Below are 22,737 nucleotides of genomic sequence, written 5' to 3'. Positions count from 1 at the left end.
GAAGCCCATCTCGGCCTAACAACAAAATTGCTGTGTACTCCCTCCGTCCCAAAAAGAGTGTCGTTTTTTACTTTTAGACATCTTATTTGACCATCCGTCTTATTCAAATTTTTTATGTAAATATCATCTATTTTATTATGACTTGTTTTATCACTAGAGATACTTTAATAATGATTTATTTATTCTATAATTTATAGAAAATTTTCGAACAAGATGAACGGTCAAACACGATGTTTAAAAGTAAAAAATGTCACTCTTTTTGGGACGGAGGGAGTATATAGCAAATGAAACCCTAGACCACTCTAATCCCCTCTCTCTCTCCTCAATCACCTGTGCAGCCCATCTCTCCTCTCGTGTCGCATCTCCCTTCTCTCCCTCTCTCTCCTTGTGCTCGGTGGTGGATCAGAGGCCCTGGCCGCGGGCAGCCACGAGCCCCGATGGTGGGTGGTCATGGCAACCCCTCCGACGAGCGCGCACCTCTGCCGGCGTATCTAGAGCTGGCAACCCCGAGCGGCTGAGATCTGGAACAGATGGTGCTGCGACGCGGCACCACTTCGTGAGATTCGGAGGCAACGACGGTTCCTTCGCAAGATCTTGCGGCGGCAGCTCCATAGGATCCAAGCGGCAGCGGCGTCAGCTCCTCCGCTAGATCCGGTGGCGGTAGCTCCTCCGTGAGATCCAGGCGGCGGCATTGGGTCCAAATACAACGGTGGCGGGATGCGTCAACGGCGGCCACATTGGTGGGCTCGGGCTCGCCAGCTTTTTTGTTTTTTGTGATTCATTTTCGCAGGCGGGCACTTGTCCGCCTCCACAAATTTCAATTTTCGCAGGTGGGCACATGCCCACCTCCACAAATTTGGATTTTCATAGGCATGCCATTTGAAGTGGACGTGATGCCTGTCTCCGAAAACTCAATCTGACCACCTGGAAAAATGTGTACTGTAGTAGTGTAGGTGATGCCGGTCACCAAGAGTAACAAGCAAAAACTCTCGCTTGACCTAAACAAGCCTAATGAGGAAGGTGAATTGTAACACCCTAGGTGTTAAGCACTTAATAAAGACTTGATCATGTTCATCGTCATCTTTTATCATCAAGCATCATGGCATACATGCATCTCATGTTTCATTTATAACGTTCATATGTGTTGCATGTAATGATAACAATAACTTTGGTTGTGTTAAAAATTCAAGTTTGAATTCAATTTTAGGGGAATTATTAAAATGAATATCTTAAATAAATTTGTTTCAATTTTTGTATCATTGATTGGTACAAAGTTGGTACTAATCAATGGTATCATTAGTTGATGTGCTTATCAATTAATTAATCACAAATTAATTTCCCAAAGGTGATAATTAACATTTTTGCCAAAACCCTAAAATTAGATTTCAAATTCTATTTTCAAAATTCTAAATCTCTAACCAGTTTGAATTAGGTGTTGAGCCTTAAAGCAAAGTTGAAGATCTCATCGAGTTGAACTACTTTTATTTTTGGAGTTTTTCGAGTTGCTACATGAAATTGGGAGAATTTGGAAGCAGAAGAAAAGAGGGTCACTGCTACAGTAACCTACAGCTGCTGCTCTGCCTCGCCGGCTGTTCACCGGCGGCCATCTGTCCCCTTCACGGCGTTTTGCGCATGCGGACGCACAGGCAAGTCCGTGGCAAGCTCGTGAAGGCACTGCCAAGGTCATGATGTCGCCCTCGCCTTTAAAAGCCAACGCCGGCCGCCGTCTTGTCCTTTTTCCCCTCTCTGCACCGTCGCCGTCCGTCTTGTTCATTGGCGGGATTCGCCGTCCACGCTTCATCTCTGCCCGCTCCATCTCGCAGCTAGCTTCGCCCGGCCCTTGCGCTTCACTTAAGCCCACTCGCGCCATTCCTCTCTGCCAGAGCCGGCTGCACGCCGTCGTCTTCCTCATGGACGACCGCTGCGCCGCCGAGATCCCCTCCGCCGTGGCCAGCATACTCCGGTGAGCTTCTCGTTCAACCGTCTTTGGTTCCAGGTTTGCCGTGATGCCGTTTTGCTCGTAAGTTAGACCGTTGATCGATTCGTGCACAGGTTTCACCGCAACGTGCATCTCGCCGCTGGTTCACGTCGCCGCCATCGCCCCCAACATTGGCGAACCACCTCCGTCTCACCTCCGCTTCAACCACTGGGCTGAACAACTCGCGGTGAGCACCCTGGAGCGAACCGTCCCCTCATTTTAGCTACTAACGCACTCTAGCGGCTGGAACGCCGCCGTGCCGGCGTGCTCTGCTCCACTGAGCCGCCATGACCGCGGGCGAGCTCACTCGGAACCCTAGCTCGGTCAACTAGTTGCTCAATCATGTTTGCTTGAGTGCCGTGAGTGCGTTGGTGACCTCCGCATCGCTGGTGAACTTACCATCAGCCGTTTTCGCCATGCTAGAACGCCGACGTACCGCCATAGCCGCCGTCATGCTCAAGGAAGCGAACCAGTACCCTAGACGTGTGCGCAAGGTTGCTAGTAGTCTGTTTGTGGTGACCTCGTCGCCGGTGACCTCGCTGATGGTGAGAAACTACCGGTCAAACGCCGTGCACCCACGGTCAAGCACGGGAGCACTGTGCAGTTGACTCGAGGACTGCCTGTCAGCCTCCATGGCTGGGTCAATGCGGGTGTAAAAGGGTTTTCCGTCCTTTTTGTTTTTTAGAAAAAAGATTAAAAGTGTTGATTCTTGATTAATTCATAATAAATTATAGAAGTGAGATAAAATTATGACAATTTTTGTGTAGCCTTGTAATAAGATGCTCTATCTAGGAAAAATACAATATGATGAAAATCAATAGTTTTTGCATGCTTAAAAATTACCTCTTTTACTGAAAAATGCTTAATCCATGATTTTTGTAGGCAGAAATAAGAATATTTTGATCATGAAACTTTTTGTGTAAACATTATGTGCATTAACATAGTTCCACCAAAAATTTGGTACTATTTTGATAATTTTTAATTTATCCAATTAATTACATGCTTTAATTATTAATTAATAAACGCCTAGATGATTAAGGAAAATCATAAAATGACTTAAGTATGTTTTTGGATTGAATGTAGACCTTGGCAACTTAACTACTTGATAGTTGTACTCATAATTAACTTAATGATGAAAATAACTAAAAATGCTTTTCATTAGTTAACTCCAATTCTACCGTGAAGGGAAGTTGTACTCAAAATTGTAATTTTGTTTGAATTCATCCATGCACTTGTCATCATACATCATGTTTATTGCATTTCATCATATCAAGCATACATCTTTTATCACGTGTAGTGCCAGAAGGAGAGGAAGTGATCGTTGATCAAGTTCCAGAGGAGGGACAACCGTCGGTGGAAGTTGGGTTCGACATTTGTGGTTCATCAGAAGAACCTAACACCTCTACTAACCAAGGCAAGCTCCAGAGCATTTAACCCGTTCCTTATATTTACAAATACTTTATCATTTGAGTCTGTCGATACGAGACCTACAGGTTTCTTTATCGACATGTTTAAGGCCTCGGCCGTGCCCACATCCTGACATGGAGGACGAAACACCCAGCAACTCAGACTTCATAAGGAAATAGGCCGACCTAGTTGGACTCAAGGAAAGAGTAGATTTTGTAATAGAAACTAGGACTCTTAATCAAATCAACTAGGACCATAGTAGCAACCTCCTCTCCCTATATAAAGAAGAGGCAGGGCGCGCCTTTGTAACATAGACAATACGATCATATGCAATAATCCAATGCAAAGGCTACTGCCGACTGAACATAAAGGCTTTTACTCGATCACGAGGGACCGAACCAGTATAAATTGTTTGTCTTCTGCGTTCACCGTCGAGTTCTACGCCCGCTGAAGCCCAAACAACTGTCTCGGCTACCCCCGTGGCAGGTTATCGATGATTAAACACCGATAGCTAGCGCGCTAGGTAGGGGCTTTTGGTAAAAACACGATCAAGAGCTCAACGGACCTCAACAACATGATCTTCCCGGTGGGATCAACCTTCGTCTTCGGGTCCTGGGTTTGCGAGGTAGGTGGTGATGGCAAGCTCTGAAGCTACCTCCTCAAAAATCCGGCGACTTCAATAGACCAACTTGTTGAGAAGGCTACACAGCTAGCGGTGTCCGACTCAGTTCAGACTATAGTGCAAGCTAACTTCAATTCGAAGGACGGCGACCACCCAAGTCCTTTCTTGTTCAGACTCTGCAATGTTGCCGCAACTTACCAAGATTACAACTCAGATGTGGATACCAAAAACAACTCGACATTCCATCCGAGTACTTTCCCACTAGGGCTCAACAACTCAGTATTAGTTTTTCAAGGCCAATTGAAGAAACAATTCAACCTCGTGCGAAGAATTCCGCTAACAGGCGCTCAAGAAGGCCTCATTATGACTGTTAGTCCCCACAAGTGCATTATTCATTGGCCTAGTGCAACTCCAGGCAAAGGGCGTTCCAGGAGAAAAGAACTCCCTTACCAAGAATGTAGTCGAATCTGTGAAGACAAAGAAGATGGCTCTAACAAAGAAAGAGAAGTCGACACCTCCTGAGTGGTTTTTATGACTCAACGGGCACGACCACCATTAATTCCTCTAGAAGTGCCAGACGTCAGGTCCTCGGACGAGTCTAGGTCCAACATATCACCAAACAACATAGGAGATGACGAGGAAGCCGAAAGCCATAGGGTAGCAAGACTAAAGAGAAACAAGATGATGCAAGGGCGCAGAAATCACGCCATTGAGCGAAAAGAAGTTTGGACCAAATACAAGGCGGACCTAGAGGAATATCACAGAAAGAAGGAAGAAAGGGAAGCAGAAGATAGACACACGGCTAGCAAGCCACACAATGATTATTACAACAAAATCCGGGAACTAGCTCAAGAACTTGAAGCCATCTGCCGGCCTAACGAAGAGCAAGGGCGCTCCGAGAAGCTCTCCGGACAGCCGCTCGACAGCCTCAAGAAGAATAAGCTCATCAAAAACAACCTGCCAGATCTTTTTCTCAAAGGCATGGTAGTCAAGGCCAGCGCAAATCTGCTTTTGAGAGGTTGGGACCAAATACAAGCCACAACAAAGGGAGCATTGATCATCGGCAAAGTAATCGGGTCGAACAACCCAGGGAACATAGAAGCAGACTACCGGCGCCTACGGTTTCCAGAAACCACTCATACAGCTCAAACTAGAGAGAAGCCGGAGGGGAATCTGAGTACAAAGAAACCAGAGTACCTGATCGTTTTCCCTGCTTTGCAAACCGACTTCTTTCTATACCACTACCTCATAAATTCAAGCCCTCTAACCACTCTAAATATAACGGCAAGACAGAACCAAGGCAGTGGCTGTGAATCTACTCTCAGTCAATTGAACTAGCCGGAGGCGATGACGACATCAAGACGCTCTTTTTCCCTATGGCATTGGAGGCCATACCTCTCCAATGGTTTGACTAATTCAAACCTAGCTCGATTTGAAGCTGGGAAGACCTACAACATGCTTTTTGCGAAAATTTTGCCTGACTTATCTCACACCCAGTCACCTTATCAGAGCTAAAAGGACTCAAACAGAAGGGAGGAGAGAGCTTTAGAAGCTACTATTGACAGTTTGGAGAGCTGCGGGCACAAGTACACGACATCACCGAACAAGAAGTCATTGAGGCCTTCTCCAACGGGATAGCTAAATGGTAGTTCTGAGACTTCTGCAAGGAGAACCCTCAGAACAATGAAGAATTCAAAAGAGCAGTCAAAAAAACAATTGCAGTAGAAGAGAGAGAGAGAGAAAGATATCCAGATCAAGACAATCAAGGCAACTCGAATAGAAGGAATAACCAGAACAATGGGCATAACAAGAAGCATGGACCAGACAACACGGTGGCCATGGCAGACAAAGGCAAGAAGCTTTTCAAGCCCAAAAAGTTTGAGAAGTTCAAAGAACTTGAAAATATGCCCTGCATATGGCATCCAGGCAGCCGGCACACAACTGGAGAATGTCATTTCTTTGTCAAACGATATGTGAAGATAGACAATAAAAGCAATGGAAAAGAAGATGACCAAAAGAAGGAAGAAGGCGACCTGGGGGATAATGGGTTTCAAAATCCTAAAGGCACAGTTGCAGTAATCTTTTCTAGAGTCCCAGGATCTAGAAGTAAGCATCAAGACAAGCTGGCCCTATGGACCATCATGGCAGCAGAACCCGCCACCCCCAGGTACCTCAACTAGTCCTGATACCCTATTCAATTCTCAAGAGAAGATCAATGGACCAGCGTCGGCAATGCACGACATTACCCACTAGTCCTTGACCCAACAATTGCGGGCTTAGCAGTCACAAATTTTTAATCGATGGAGGGGCTAGACTCAATATCATTTTCTACGACACCTTAAGAAAGATAGGACTGGATCTTGCCGGGTTGATAACTCCAACAAGTGTACCTTTCTATGGACTAGTACCTGAAAAGGCAGCTATGCCACTTGGACATATTACACTTCCGGTTACCTTCGGATCACCGACGAACTACCGTACAGAGTTCATTAAATTTGAAGTAGCAGACTTCAAATCATCATACCACACCATCCTCGGACGACCAGCTTTGGCAAAATTTATGGCCATCCCACATTACCCATACTTGTTACTCAAGATGCCAGGACCGCACGGCGTACTTTCTTTGAGGGGTGACTTGAAACGAGCTTTTGATTGCGACGTACAAGCCATCCAGATTGCAGCAAAAGCACAAGTAGCAAACGAAAAGAAAGAAGTCATCACTATCACAGAAGAAATCAACCTAGAAGAGCTACAAATTCCAGCCAAACGCCCTAGCATCCTTGCTCCACCCAAAGAAGCAGACATAAAAACAATCGATTTGGGCACTGGTGATCCCTCCAAAACAGCGATCATCAGCGCCCATCTCTCTGAAAAATAGGAACTCGCGCTCACCAACTTTCTTTGGGACAACAAAGATATCTTTGCTTGGATGCCGACCGACATGCCAAGTGTCCCAAGAGAGTTGGCTGAGCACAGAATCGATGTCAATGAAGGATCAAAGCCGATCAAGCAATGATTACGATGATTTTCCCCAGACAAAAAAGAAGCCATCAAAAAAGAGATAGCAAAGTTATTAGCAGCAGGATTCATCAGGAAAATTTTCCATCCTGACAGGCTTGCAAACCCTGTTCTAGTGCAGAAAAAGAACACGGCTGAGTGGCGCATGTGCGTCGACAACATAGACTCAACAAACATTGCCCCAAAGATCCGTTCAGACTACCACGCTATTGGCGGTCCTAAACAAAGAATTTATACCACCAACATAGGATAAAAAGGGGAGAATTATATACTTTTACACACATATACCTTTACTACTCACCCAATTCCACTTGTATTGGAGAAATACTATTTTGCAAGACTATAAACAAATACAGGTGGAATAATAAAGAAAAGGCGCTTTCCGGAAGATGTAAAATGCCAAATCAACTAAGAAGCCCATCCAAGTGCCAAATCTGGACCAACACCCAGCAGAACCAAGGTCCAAGAGCAGCCCAGAGCCCACCAGAGCAAGGCGGTGGGGAGGTGGGCCAGCCCTGGCTCGACCGCGCCAGGGGCTCAGCCACGCCCCCCTGCTGCCAGCTAGGCCCCTTCTCCTATGGCGGTTTGGCACTGATGAGGGGAGGACAGTGCGGTAGGGGATCCCGGGATATCTCCCCCCCAAACCAACCATTCACCACTATATAAGAGGATGGGGTGGCTCTCTCCCTCACACACACCACTTGGAGCTACACCTCACTCTCCCACCTCCATATTCTTTAGTATAGAGCTAGATTAGTTGGAGCAACAAGGTAGAGCCATCAAGGAGGGCTTGTCTCCTAGGAAGAAGTGCTACCTTTGGTAATATACTATGAAGGGTTCTTCCTTATGCAAGCTCTCATCTTATATATATAGTGTAGCACTTGAACTAGAGTATAGTCATGTTCATGTTATAATCATAGAGTATGAACTAGAATATAGTCCATATGATATGTGCTTAACATGTTCATCCATGTTCATCATCATTCATATGCTTTACATGATTAGTAATAGTAATAGGAAAGGGATAATGGTTCGTTGTGCCTTTAGGCTTGCCTACATCCTAGCTCGTCCATCCGTAGGGTGGGAGTCCTGGGGGACGTAGGTAGAACCTTAGTATGCGGACGAGGTGTCCAGATATGAGGGAACCTTTGGATATGATGGTACACCATGGTTGAGGGGTAGGCGACAGTGGGTGACAGACATGTCCGTCCTTCGTAATCCCCCACATTCGTGTATCGTGTAGGAGTTCGTAAATGTCTCTATCGGCCGACAGACCGGCCCCTATTATCCTAGACTTTGCTCTATTTTTTACATGTAACTCATATGATTAGCTGTTCAACGCATGGCTATATATTTGATAATGCCTGCTCTAGCTTAGGAATATTCTTTTATTCTTTATTTTCCCTTTTATCCTTGAGGTAACTCTGTGTGTGTCACACAATCTACAAACTACCGATTTACCCCTGCTATAGCACTTTGGTCTATTATTCATATGCTGAAGTCACAATCATATCATTGCTAGAGGTATTTGCACCATGCCTTCCCTTGGGAAAATATAAATAACAATACCCTAAAATACTTTCGGGTGAAATGCTACAACGATAGACCCGTGCGCTTGCGAATATTATCTGTTAAAGGTTAAAATCTATCAAAACGGCTTTCTCAGTATTCCTTCTGGGGATAGACTTTATGTCTATCCTTGGTTGTTATGCTAACGAATGCCAACAGGCATCTCTTACAACGTTGCTGGGTCACAAACCTGGTATCGATGTTAAGAAATGCCAACAAGCATTTCTGGCACCGTTGCCGGGGAAGGCATTGGTGAAAAGAACCTAGCATGATATGTGCATGACCATGCATATGTAATAGCCATTGTCTATGCAGGCTAACTTTTATGTTTTATCCAATTGAGGATGAAAATAGGATAGTGTATGACTGGTTTCTCCTTGCCGAAAAACTAGATCCTGAATCCAGAAGCACTCCTAAGGAAGAACAGGTCCCGTACCTCTTCTTCTGCTTCTCCGTCAAGTGAAACAGTCACCGCTGCACCATCTGCTACTAACAAAATGGCCCAGAAGACCCTCCGCGAGTACTCTGTTCCTGCTGTCACCAACGTGCCCACCGGGCCTACCATCAATGTCGGGGACAAGAACTTTGAACTCCGAACCGGGCTGATAACCATGGTGCAAGCTAGTCCATTCTGTGGACTGCCCAATGAGGACACCAACGCTCATCTCCAACACTTCCTTGAGCTGTGCAACACCATCGTCATAAAAGATGTTGCACCTGACGCCATCAGGCTCCGCCTGTTTCCCTTTTCCCTTGTGGAGAAGGCGAAACAATGGTTTTACAAGGATAAGGAAGCTGTTGACACATGGGGCAAATGCTCCACGGCATTCCTCACCAAATTCTTTCCCTTGGGCAATACCACTGCCCTAAGGGCAAGAATCACTGGTTTCCAGCAGACATCAATGGAACCTATCCCTGAGGCATGGGAGATCCTTCATAATCCCCCACGTCCGTGTATTGTGTAGGAGTTTGTAAATGTCTCTATCGGCTGGCAGACCGGCTGCAGGGATCTCCCTGTTATCCTAGACTTTGCTCTATTTCTTACATGTAACTCATGATTAGTTGTTCAACGCATGGCTATATATTTGATAATGCCTACCCCAGCTTAGGAATATTCTTTTATTCTTTATTTTCCCTTTTATCCTTGAGGTAACTCCATGTGTGTCACACAATCTACAAACTACCGATTTACCCCTGCTATAGCACTTTGGTCTATTATTCATATGCTGAAGTCACAATCATATCATTGCTAAAGGTATTCGCACCATGCCTTCACTTGGGAAAATATAAATAACGATACCCTAAAATACTTCCGGGTGAAATGCTACAACGATAGATCTGTGCGCTAGCGGATATTATCTGTTAAAAGTTAAGATCTATCAAAACGGCTTTCTTAGTATTCCTTCTAGGGATAGACTTTATGTCTATCCTTGGTCGTTATGCTAAGAAATGCCAACAGGCATCTCTTACAACATTGCTGGGTCACAAACCTAGTAGCGATGTTAAGAAATGCCAACAAGCATTTCTGGCGCCGTTGTCGGGGAAGGCATTGGTAAAAAGAACCTAGCATGATATGTGCATGACCACGCATATGTAATAGCCATTGTCTATGCAGGCTAACTTTTATGTTTTCTCCTGTTGAGGATGAAAATAGGATAGTGTATGACTGGTTTCTCCTTGTCGGAAAACTAGATCCTGAATCTAGAAGCACTCCTAAAGAAGAACAGGTCCCGTACCTCTTCTTCTGCTTCTCCGTCAAGTGAAACAGTCACCGCTGCACCATCTGCTACTAAGAAAATGGCCCAGAAGACCCTCCACGAGTACTCTGTTCCCGCTGTCACGAACGTGCCCACCGGGCCTGCCATCAATGTCGGGGACAAGAACTTTGAACTCCGAACTGGGCTGATAACCATGGTGCAAGCTAGTGCATTTTGTGGCCTGTCCAATGAGGACGCCAACGCTCATCTCCAACACTTCCTTGAGTTGTGCGACACCATCGTCATAAAAGATGTCGCACCTGACGCCATCAGGCTCTGCCTGTTTCCCTTTTCCCTTGTGGAAAAGGTGAAACAATGGTTTTATAAGGATAAGGAAGTTGTTGACACATGGGGCAAATGCTCCAAGGCATTCCTCACCAAATTCTTTCTCTTGGGCAAAACCACTGCCCTAAGGGCAAGAATCACTGGTTTCCAGCAGACATCAATGGAACCCATCTCTGAGGCATGGGAGAGGCTGCAAGAATACATCCAAGCATGCCCTCACCATGGGGTGGAAAGCTGGTTTGTGCTCCAGAGCTTTTACAATGGATTAACATCCATGTCAAAAGGGCACCTAGACGCAGCTGCTGGAGGGGCATTTCTATCACTCACCATTGATAGAGCTACAGCTCTAATCAACAAAATGGTGAAAAATCAAGCTTGGGGGAAGAGAGAACCCAAGCTAAAACACAAAAAGGTATGCATACCGTAAAGGAGATGGATATGCTAGCTGCAAAAATAGACCTACTCCTGAAAAAGTTCGACGAGCGTGCCGCCGATGACACATCCAGCACCATCAACTCCATGGACTCTCGCATGACATGCAAGGTCTGTGGAAATGTTGGCCACTCAGGGAACGACTGCCCTGAAACCTATGAAGACACTGCCTACATCAACAACGGGTATCGCCAACAAGGAGGTAATAACGGCTAGAACAACCAATCCCATCCACCATTCCAAAGTAATTCGAATCACAACTCCAATTTCAATTCGCATCAACCTTCGTTAAAGGATTTAGTTCTAGGCCAAGCTAAAATCAATGAAAATCTCACCAAAAAGATGATCAATAATGATAAAATCCTTGAAAATATGAATGCCAAGATAGAGAGCCTGTCTTCTTCTATTAAAAACCAGCTGAGCTTTAACAAAATGATAGAAACTCAGTTGACACAAATAGCTGCTGATTTACCTAATAAAACTAAAGAAAGGAAAATCGAAAACATTATAATTACTCCTGAAAATGTCAAAGCGGTGACCACAAGGGGTGGTAAGTCCACTCGTGATCCACCCAATCCTAACCATGCAGCAGGAAAGCAAAAGGCACAACAACAGAAAGGAGTCAACATAGACTCAAGCTCCTGAAAGCACAGAAGAAGAAGCCACACCACTTGAGTACACAGACACCACATACCTGCCAATTCCAACTAGAACAAGAAAGTAGGCTGTGGACGAGCAGTTCGCTCGGTTTGTTGAGATGATAGAGAAGATACATGTGAGCATACCATTAATGGATGTCTTGCATGTACCTTCTTACGCCAAGTATATAAAAGACATCATCAATAACAAACGACCCTTACCATCTACAGAAGTGGTAAAGCTTACAGAAGAGTGTAGCGCAGCTATACTCAACCACTTACCAGAAAAGAAGAAAGATCTTGGATGCCCCACCATCACTTGCTCCATTGGGGCCCAGCAATTCAACCACGCACTCTACGACCTCGGAGCTAGCGTCAGTGTCATGCCAAAGACTGTCTTTGACAAGCTAAACTACACACATCTTGCACCAACATCCATGACACTCTAGCTAGCCGATTCATCAATTAGGTACCCAGTAGGCATTGCTGAAGATATCCCAGTAAAGATCCGAGGGTATTTTATCCCGGTTGACTTCGTAGTGCTCGATATGGAGTTCACCAAGGAAACTCCGCTTATCCTTGGACAACCTTTCCTAAGCACTACCGGGGCACAAATTGATGTTGGAGCAGGAGAGATATGCTTCAACATCAATGGCAAAGAAGAAAAGTTTGAGTTCCGGCCACGTAACCATGAGACCTGCAACATGATCCACATCAAGTATGAGCCTAACTCTCGAGGGATAAAGGAAGTCGAGATCCATCCACATTTTAAGGGGAATTTCCTTAAACTTACTGAAATAAAAGAAAAGCCAGAGCAAAAGAAAAAGGCAGCTCTTAAAAATAAGGAAATAACCCCAAAGAAAATGAACCTCAAGAGCACCTACACACCACCAAAGCAAGACAAGGGGGTATGGCGTCCCAAGGAGCAAAGCGTAAAGAAAAGCGCCACACCCCCAAAGGCTAACGAAACGGTGTTGAGACCTAAACAGCCAGAACCACAATTGACTCACAAAAAGGTCTGGCAGATCAAGAAAGCAGCATCTGCATCCTATTCTCCTGGAGCAGATGGGACGAAGAGAATCTAAAGAGGAGAAAAGTCCTGCTCAACGGACTATAAACATGAGCCCTCACCGATAGGTAAGCCGGCAAGTTATCCTTATAAATTTAAAAATATATTCTTTATAATAATAAATTTCTTAATTATAAGCTCAAAATATAGAGATAATAAATAATATAAATAGTATAACTAGTATAATACTAATAAAAGCCTCCTCGTAATAAACTAAATGGTTTTTCATAACTAAAATTTAGCTTACTATTTCAATAGTAATCTCCTAAAAATATTTTTAGCTTGAGGGAATGATAATCGAGTTGTCATAACCTTATAGGCTTATTAATGCAAGCATGGTGTTTGTTGGCATTTCTTAACGCATATAGAAATAATCCGCAAGCGTACGGAAATACCGTTGTAGCATTTCACCCGGAAGTATTCAGGGTATCATATTTCCACGAGGAACGGTTGTGTAAAGGTATCTTAGCTAGTTCACCTAAGATAACAAGAAGAGAGATAGCAAGGGTAGTGTAAGAAAAATGGACCCTTGGCCCATTTACTTTGGATTTTGGTGTTTGATGACCAACACAACCTAATTGGACTAATGAATTTGCAAGTGTTTATTTTGTAGTCCAATAGGGTGCAAGACGTGACTTGGACGAAGGCGACGTGATGATCTAATGATCAACACCTTAAAGCAAGACCTTAGGAGCACAAGAAAAGACCCAAAAGACCAAGCAAAGTCCAAGCATGAAGATTGGAACCAAGCCGTACGCAAGATCGTGAAGAAACGAGCTCACTGTGGTGACCGGATGCTGGACCGGACGTTGGACAAGCGACTGGACGATGCGACCGGACGCTGGGTGGAGACTCGGCAGACAGGTGACCAAACGCGAGGACCGGACGCTGGCGGCAACTAACCGGACATAGGAACGCAGCGTCCGATCGAGTACAGTAAGGTTCCAGAGCGGCATATCTGCGATCGGACACGTCTAGTGGCAGGCGACCGGACGCTGCCAGCGTCCGATCAGTGTTTTGCTGGCTCAACAATCGGGACGACCGGACGCGTCCGGTCAGGACGATTCAGCGTCTGGTCAGTAGCAGAATTGTGGGAGTTCGACCCCAACGGCTACTTTCTCTGTGGGGCTTATAAATACAACCCCCAACCGGCCATTTGAGCAGTGTGGAGCTGAGGAAACATACCAAGGTTGTTGATACACCATTTTAGTGATCTCCACTTGCATAGTGCTTAGTGTTTCATTAGGTGATTAGCGTAGGTGCTTTGCGAAGTGCTTAGGTTGATTAGACCACCGCTTATGCGCTTGCTCTAGGTTTAGGCCTAGTGTTTAGTGAGGTTTGCATACCTCTTGCTACCCGGTGCTTGCGAGCACCATTGTTGTACATCAGAGGGGCTTGAAGTCTTGCGAGATCACACCAACCGCGTTTGCGGTGTGGCCGCCACCGTGTACCGGAGAGAACAAGGCCCGCGGCGTTTCGGCCGGAAGCTTGATAGTGAAGACGGCGGGGAGCATCCGGGAGATGCTTGCCGGAAGGCACGTCGGAGACCCACTTGCACGTGGGGAAGGCCTGAGGCTATCCACGGAGTTACCCGACCGAGAGCTTGGCCCTTGCGAGGGATTCCTTGTGAGGGGCTCCAACGAGGACTAGGGGGAAGCTTGCGCGCTTCTCGATACCTCGGTAAAAATACCGGAGTCGTCGACGGGAGTTTGCATATCTCTACCTTGCTCTTTACCTTCCGCATTTACATTGATTACATTACTTCGTTTGCGGTAAAGATAGCAACACACTAGCAAAACCATAGTTGCACATCTAGATAGTTTATCTTTCGCATAGGTTTTGCTAAGGGTAGAAAAAGAGGCCATAGTTAAGAAGTAGATTTTTAAGTTGCCTAATTCACCCCCCCCTCTTAGGCGTCACGGTCCCTTCACGTAGTAAGGATTCTAAGGATAGAGATCCTAAGATAAGGAAGCCCCGTCACTATAAACTCACTTCGGGCACCGAAGCGCACCTGGTCTACCAAGCGATACCGGCATACAGCTCTACACCAGAACCGGACGTGGGGGATTACGAGGGACGGACAGGGCTGTCACCACCTGCCGCCTACCACCTCAACCGTATGAGAACGGTGCAAACAAAGGTAGCAACGAGCCTAGACACCACGTCTAAGCTGCCAACTACTACTCTAGCATGAATTCAAGGCTTACCCGTCCCCGGGGTCCTTCTACTAGAGCATCCGTCACGTGGACGGACGACGAACCCGCAAGTAAATAGCAACAATACTAACTTAGATTAAGAGCTCACCACCATAGAAGAGCACGAACCTTTGTACTCCAAATAGTACTAGGGTCCGCTGAGGTACAAGTAAAGAGGAAGCCGACATCCCCGACATTCCTCCACTAGCATACTTGTGGCCACGGGCACACTAGAGGAGGTAGCCGACAACCCTGGTACTTCTCCTTCTCTCTCCCTCACTTACTCTTCCTATGCTAAGTTGCTATAGCTAATATATGGAAATGGAGCTCTACCTCTTCTTGCTACATTGTGACCTCTTGTGTTGTGTATGGAATGGAATGATCAAATGAGAGGGAGAGGCCCTCCTTTTATAGGTGGAGAGGAGGGGTGTCTTTGCCAAATTCCCCATCATAATTGCCCCTAAACCGACCTCCTCTGGTGTCTAGGTGCACTGAACATTGCATTCCCCCACAGCACCGCCTTCCCTGCGCATTAAGTGAACCGCCATAGAAAGGTGGGCCCGGTTGGCAGCCGCTGGGGCTCGGCCGCGCCCCTGGCTCGGCCGCGCCAAGACTTGGGCCAAATGGGTTGATATTTGGTGGGCTTGTAGATCTCGTTGTTAGCTTCGCGTGGCTGGTTGGATCACTGAAAACGGAGTCCGTATGTGAAAGTTATGACCATTTTACCCGGACCCGCTCCTGTAGCCCAAGTTGGATTTGGAATGGGTTTTGGGCCTTCGCTTCATGGGTTCATTGTTGGGTATTTTGGTCTATGTTTGAGGGACATCTTGTATGGTAAGTGGGCCTCCTTCTCATCACATAGTTTTCTTGTATTTCTTGGCCCATTTATATGTATTTTATGTTTGTCCCTGCAAAATAAGTGAAACACCAAAACTCGTGGAAATGATTAGTTGAAATCCCTAGTTCTAAGTTTTGTGTTTATTTTATTTGTTTTATTTATAATATTGGCGGTATAAAATATGAGTTAAGGACCGCCAACAGTGTTTGGGTTAATCAGCCTGCTATGTTCAAACTAAACTCTTAGTTTGACCATTGAGCTAAAAATAAACTAAAAACAGCATAACCCTTTTTATTTAAGCCTTTATCTAAAATAAAAGTTTTGGAACGTGATGTGTGATCCATCATGTTTCTATAAGTTATCAACACAAGCAAGGAGCTTGGGTTTTTAGCTTACCTTGGTCAATCTATTTGACCATTGAAACTTGCTAGTAAAAATTTTAGGATATTTCTGTATAGTAACCTTGATAGGAAAAATTTCACAAAAAAAGACCATAGGCTTCTAGCTTGGGGGAGGACCCCCACTAAGGTAAGTGCATTGCATCTTAAATTCCATGCATTTTATTTTCCTTTAGCATATTTAAATTATTAGTTATCATGCATCTAAAAAAAATCTAAAAATGCTAAAAAGACCAAAAATATTTATTCCACTCAACATATATGTGCTGTAAAAATATTTAATTCATACCCTTGTTGAGATGATGAATAGTTGCTCTGTCTTATGTTTCATTCGTGCCTAGTTTATAATTGAGTTTTCTCTAAGATTTGAGTTTATCAACTAAAAATATCTCATCCTAAAAACTTGAACTAGTGGGTCGCATATGCTTATTCTAGTCTAAGTTGTTGCCGGATATGATATAGTGCTATAGACTACGCATGACTTTGTTTCAAGTAAAACTTGACATCCGGAGTTTTATTTCAAAAATGCTAAAAATACAAGTTCCTCAATGATTTACATCACCTACCAGAGCCAATATGACTTGTTCTCCACATATACAAACTCTAATCATATGCTATTTGTATTCATGTAACACCCTAAAATATGCTCCTTTTGAAATAGATATAAGTTAAATTAATTTTTGTATTTTGTGCTCATGAAAATATAAGAAAATAATAATTTTTATTTAATTAAAATTCATCATAGGATGTAGCAACGTTTTTGTGCATACATGCTAGTGCATATGTTTTGTCGTGACGTTTGATTGTTTCATTACTTTGTGTGGTGAGTGAGTAAAGCTTTCAAAACACGTTTAGTAAGTTGTTTTATCCTTCTTGACATGTCTTTATCTCTTTCGGCGCTCAAATTCCTTGTAATCTCCCATCTTAGGCCTTCATTTGGAGCTTCCCAAAATCTTTCCTTTGTAATCCTAATCACTGGATATCATCATCCATTTAACCTACCTCCACAAACCTCCCAGGAATTTAAGACAAAAAGAAAAGTAGCCAGTGCTTTAGTACTGGTCAAGCGCTGACACGTGCATGGAGGCAACAACAGATTATCAACATTGATGAAGGATTTCCAGATAGTCCTGTTGCCTAACCGGAGAAACAAGTGGCAGCCCGCTATTTAACTCAGATTCTATGCATGCGTTTGGTGCACGGTGGGCCTGAGGATTAACAGAGTCAGTTGTGACTGAATCAATTTTTGCAAGGAAGAGAATAACATGGGTGCATGCGTGCATATTAATTCTGGGTGGATAATGACATAACAAGATTGTTTTGGTCGAGTCTCCAAGTACATCACGTCTACTAATAAATTTTATAGTTAGTATATATATGTATATGGGAGGAACAGTTTGGGCCAGGTACATGATCTTTCTTTCACACGTGAAAGAAAAAGAAAAGAAAGCCATCAGAGAAAATACTTGCGGACAAGTAAACTTTGTCGAGTTCCTTATATATCAATCAATCAACGTCTCAGGCCGCCGATTCTGTTCGCCTTTCATATAAATATATATGAAGCGCCGCCGTCTTCCTCTCTCTTCACTTCGTGTTCCGGCCACCACCTCCTTGTCGCCTGCTGTAGCGGCCATAGCCACCGGTGCCAAAGGATCACCAGCGTTGAAGACGGTCCGAAAATCTCGTCGATGCCTGATGTCAACAGCGCATGCTGCGGCTATATCTCCAGAGCTTCCGTGTAGAGCTCAGGTCATCGTCGAGGAGTCCCTGGAGGCAAAATCACTGCCGGAAGGTGGCCACGCGAAGCAGTTGCTGCTAATTTCGTTCCCCTGTACAACAGATGTACTCGTCCGGAGCCAGGCGCCACCTGCATGTATGAGCAAATCCACCGACGTGAGCCCGTCACTTTGCCTTTTCGGTTTATCCTTTATTTTCTAATCAATTCTCTATTCCTTGCTTTGTCTTAAATCATATCCAGCACCTTTGGTTGGATTTACCACCGTGATGCCCTCCCTGCTGGCTGCTTGTCATTCTTGGTCAAACAATGCAAGCTGACAAGCTAATCCTGTGTCGATCTATCTGTTTCCGGCCATGAACAGAAGCAAGCCTGGGTAATTGCAAAATTCCTTCCCTGTTCATTCCCTTCGTCAACTATACATGCTTATGCCTTGTGAAATCTCCATTCAAATACATCTGTACCAAATAGAATTCTCTAGTAGTCATCTTGTCACACGCTTATGTTTTTATAATTAATACTAAATTGATTAACGTGGATGCAACACTTTGTTAATTTAAAAATCAATATAGGTTTTATGTCTAGGAGTTTTATTTGTATATAAATATTAATTTGATTAATATGCCTTAGAACAAGCTTTGTAATTAAAATCAATATATGTTTTATACTCCGATACTCTATACATAAATGTTGTATATGATTAATTATTAGCATAAATATGTTTCCAAATTATGAAATAATTTGTTTAGTTTCAAAACGTATCATATGTAATTTGAATAGATGCTCTCTTTAACTTGCCTATAATAAATTGTGTGATGATATTTATTAGGTATAAAATATGATTAGTTTCAGCACGGTTTCTAAGTTTAAATATGATTTGTCTAATCTGAACTAATAACTTTCCCATGATTTGGTTTAACTAAAATAAATAAAGCTTGTAGTTGTTTCTTTACTCTTATAATATGAAACTATCGGTAGTCATTCCTTTTTTTCATCGTAGCTCCGTTTAGCGTGCTTTTCACGCCTGTGTGATCGTAGTAATGTGTAGATTAGACTTCAAACTTTTTTTATTGATTGGTGTATTGTTCTAAACTAGTATGTTTGCTATGCATGTTTGTTCGGATGCTTGTGTGGTGTTCTTTGATAATGTCCAGTCTGTGAGCTTTGCGTTGGTGATTTAAAAGGAAGTTGGAGACCGAGAAGCAATTCTACGAAGTTTTGGGATTTGAAGAAGGATCTAAGTTTAAGGCAAGTATAGCTTGGGTTTTCTTTCTGTGACCATGATCTTGGGCTTGTTTAATGAAATGTGATATAAACATATATGATGAATGTTATCCTTTGGCAAAAGCTAGGACAAACCGTATAGCTGTGAGGGCTACATGGCTCTAGCTCTAGTTGCTTAAGAAACCCTTTTCTAGCTGGTTAGAGGTCTGCAAGTTGGGTATAGGATAGCCTCTGTCCTGTGAGCCTAGCTATGGAAGCGGCCTTTTATTTTTTTGGAAGGGGGGTTCCTATATCCGATGACCCTATGGCCCTGGCCGGTTAGGCGAGCTCTTAGGTGGCTTTATATGGTGTTTGGTGTTTGGATGTAATTAACCCATGCATGAACAACATGACTCACAGTGAAAGTGTACAACCTCTGCAGAGTGTAAAACTGTTATAACAGCCGTGCCCACGGATACGGGCGGCCCGAAAAACTGAGGGAATTGTTGTATGTTCATTTAAATTGTTTATGTGCAATTCATTATTCAATTACACTTGATCATGTGGTTATGGATTACACTACCTTGTTGCTATATTTGTGGAGTTCGACATGGACTCACCCTTGCAATTTCCCCCACACCTCAGGCTGGATAACAATTTGTCAGAGACTTGAGAAGTTAGGCTTGTGGTCAACCAGTCAGTTGGATCCAGTGGAGTGGAGTCTACACTCGGAGATCGGAGTTGTCTATCCGTTGATTGTTCCTAAGGTTATATCTTTTATACTGTGTACGTTATGTATTTAAGCATTGTTATTTGATATCACCCCTCAAATTGTAGCTATATGTGAGATTTGATTCTAAAAACTCACATATGGTGTGCATAAGGTTTTGTCCTTAAAACCGGGTGTTACAATTCATGATGAGCTTTGTCAAATTATTGTGACCCATATTGAGATTCTTTTCATACACCCATGATCAAGATTCACATACACATTCCATAAAAAAATAGAACTATTGTCAAAATCCTTTCTAGAAGTAGTCTAAAAGAGTATGGGCTATAAAACAAAAGATGACATGCCCAAGAAGCATGTGCCAATAAAAGATGCCATACCAAAATGGTATGAGCCAAAAAAAGAGAAAAACAATGAGTGCTCTGACACTCGCCTGAGAGAGAAAAAATAGGTGCACGTGCACCCGCCAAAAAGAAAGGATAGCCCATACTCTCAAAGATTTCAAAAAGAGAGAAGGATGACATTTGAGTTCAAATAAAAATATATGATCATCACACTTGCACAATCTTAATCAAAGTGTATGACTAGTCTCTGCTAGAGGTCCGGTTTTTGACTTAGCAACATGACATGATGTAAATATGCCTGCTATACCCCTAGCCAAAGATCCACAAAAAGCCTTATTAGATGGTAGGGAGAATAAAATAGCCAACTTGCAAAGACCTTTGGTGAGGACACATACACTTTGAGTGATCGAGAGTATCATTTGAGGAACTTACTTTTATTTGAAAAACCCATCAAAAATCTCCGGAAAGATAGTTTATCTTTGAAGCAAATGAAAGCATGTCTATAAATCTATTCTATCTTGCAACCGCTATAAGATCTAGATATAGCTAAAAAGCCCCATGGTTTCAAGACAACAACAGGATAGATAAAAATGCTGATTTATTCAAATTCTAGTAGAAAAACTTTATTATACACATGGTACTCTTGAAATGTAATCGGCATAGTAGCAACTCCTGATCAACAACCAAAGCTTTAGCTTTGCTCAGGGACGAGCAAAGGGTAAGCTTGGGGGATCTTGTTGGCGATCCTTAACGACGAATTTATACCGCCAACATAGGATCAAAAAGGGAAGAATTATATACTTTTACACACATATACCTTTACTACTCACCCAATTCCACTTGTATTGGAGAAATACTATTTTGCAGGACTATAAACAAATACAGGTGGAATAATAAAGAAAAGGCGCTTTCCGGAAGACGTAAAATGCCAAATCAACTAAGAAGCCCATCCAAGTGCCAAATCTGGGCCAACACCCAGCAGAACCAAGGTCCAGGAGCAGCCCAGAGCCCACCAGAGCAAGGCAGTGGGGAGGTGGGCCAGCCCTGGCTCGGTCGCGCCCCTTGCTGCCAGCTGGGCCCCCTCTCCTATGGCAATTTGGCACTGATGAGGGGACGACGGTGCGGTAGGGGATCCGGGGATATTCCCCCTAAACCAACCATTCACCACTATATAAGAGGATGGGGTGGCTCTCTCCCTCACACACACCACTTGGAGCTACACCTCACTCTCCCACCTCCATATTCTTTAGTATAGAGCTAGATTAGTTGGAGCAACAAGGTAGAGCCACCAAGGAGGGCTTGTCTCCTAGGAAGAAGTGCTACCTTTGGTAATATACTATGAAGGGTTCTTCCTTATGCAAGCTCTCATCTTATATATATAGTGTAGCGCTTGAACTAGAGTATAGTCATGTTCATGTTATAATCATAGAGTATGAACTAGAATATAGTCCATATGATATGTGCTTAACATGTTCATCCGTGTTCATCATCATTCATATGCTTTACATGATTAGCAATAGTAATAGGAAAGGGATAACGGTTCGTTATGCCTTCGGGCTTGCCTACGTCCTAGCTCGTCCATCATAGGGTGGGAGTCCTAAGGGACGTAGGTAGAACCTTAGTATGCAGACGAGGTGTCCGGATACGAGGGAACCTTCGGATATGACGGTACACCACGGTTGTGGGGTAGGCGGCAGTGGGTGACAGACCTATCCGTCCTTCGTAATCCCCCACGTCTGTGTATCGTGTAGGAGTTCGTAAATGTCTCTATCGGCCGGCAGACCGGCTACGGGGATCTCCCTGTTATCCTAGACTTTGCTCTATTTCTTACATGTAACTCATATGATTAGCTATTCAACACATGGCTATATATTTGATAATGCCTGCTCCAGCTTAGGAATATTCTTTTATTCTTTATTTTCCCTTTTATCCTTGAGGTAACTCCGTGTGTGTCACACAATCTACAAACTACCGATTTACCCCTGCTATAGCACTTTGGTCTATTATTCATATGCTGAAGTCACAATCATATCATTGCTAGAGGTATTCGCACCATGCCTTCACTTGGGAAAATATAAATAACGATACCCTAAAATACTTCCGGGTGAAATGTAACAACGATAGATCCGTGCGCTTGCGGATATTATCTGTTAAAGGTTAAGATCTATCAAAATGGATTTCTTAGTATTCCTTCTGGGGATAGACTTTATGTCTATCCTTGGTCGTTATGCTAAGGAATGCCAACAGGCATCTCTTACAACGTTGCTGGGTCACAAACCTGGTAGCGATGTTAAGAAATGCCAACACACGCATCGATCAGATTGTTGATGCAACAGTAGGATCAGCCCTGTTATCATTGTTGGATTGCCACTCAGGTTATCACCAAATTGCATTAAAGGAAGAAGACCAAAGCAAGACATCATTCATCACACCGTTTGGAGCCTACTATTGCAAAACAATGTCGTTTGGCCTCATGAACGCAGGAGCCACCTACCATAGAGCAATTCAGACTTGTTTAG

The 22,737-nt window shown here is 43.8% G+C and overlaps 1 non-coding gene across 1 annotated transcript; it reads right to left on the bottom strand.

Annotated features, from left to right (window-relative positions):
- Positions 1 to 10,757: 10,757 nt before the first annotated feature.
- Positions 10,758 to 10,864, bottom strand: LOC136509795 (small nucleolar RNA R71). Its single transcript, XR_010772535.1, has one exon. It is a non-coding gene; the product is annotated as a small nucleolar RNA R71 (small nucleolar RNA).
- Between the last annotated feature and the right edge of the window lie 11,873 nt (positions 10,865 to 22,737).

Source organism: Miscanthus floridulus, chromosome 15 (genome assembly GCF_019320115.1).
Source record: "Miscanthus floridulus cultivar M001 chromosome 15, ASM1932011v1, whole genome shotgun sequence".
Taxonomy (NCBI): Eukaryota; Viridiplantae; Streptophyta; class Magnoliopsida; order Poales; family Poaceae; genus Miscanthus; species Miscanthus floridulus.
The sequence above is the reverse complement of the archived record's forward strand: the minus strand, read 5'-3'. Positions and strand labels throughout refer to the sequence as shown.